This window comes from Buceros rhinoceros, unplaced genomic scaffold, assembly GCF_000710305.1.
Source record: "Buceros rhinoceros silvestris isolate BGI_N320 unplaced genomic scaffold, ASM71030v1 scaffold15589, whole genome shotgun sequence".
Lineage (NCBI taxonomy): Eukaryota > Metazoa > Chordata > Aves > Bucerotiformes > Bucerotidae > Buceros > Buceros rhinoceros.
This window is the reverse complement of record NW_010433414.1, coordinates 4,801-5,572: the sequence shown is the minus strand read 5'-3', so window position 1 is coordinate 5,572 and position 772 is coordinate 4,801.

Here is a 772-nt window from a genome sequence, read left to right as displayed (position 1 = left end):
GCAAAAAGTGCTGCTGTGACTCGGATTCGACCCGAGGTTGCGGCGGCCACAACGCAGAGTACTGACCACTATACGATCACAGCAGACGGGCTGCCACACGCTGGCACCGCGGGGAGGAGAGCACTTGTCCTGTCCCCTCCTCTGTCACAGGGCACCCGGCGTTGCGGGGAACAAACCATCATAACCATCATAACCATCATAAACCAACATAAACCATCTGCTTTATCAAGGTGGACGCTGCTGCCTGGAGCCTCAGAAGTCCGGAACAGTGCCCTAAATTGTGCAAAATCCTGGTACTGCTGGGACAGCACCTTCAGACCGAGCTGTCGAGGGGACATTGTGCCATGGGGACATCGTGCTGTGGTGGCATCGCACTATAATAAATAAATTTGGATGTAATAGTATCGGCTAAGTCTAAGTTATGTGAGAGGTGAGTAACGAGGTGATTTTATGGCATTGTAAGTGCGTGACACAAGTTTGTGAAAATTCAGTTTAAAATATAACAAATGGCACGAGGATCTCGATGGGGGGCTGAGTGATGGTGTGGGAAGGCCCTGGGCAGGGGTGTCCCCAGGGCCCCGCTGCCACCTCCCTGCCTGGCCGTGGTCCCTGCAGAGAAACCCTTCCCTGGCAGCGTTGCTCGGGCGCAGGGAAGCCCAGGGAAGTGGTGTGGCTGGACTGAGCCTCTCGATTGGGCTCAATCCAGGGTCTTGTCCTCCCTTTTCTCCTCCGGGCTTTTGTTCCTGGCTGGTTCGGAGAGGAAAGCTCATCG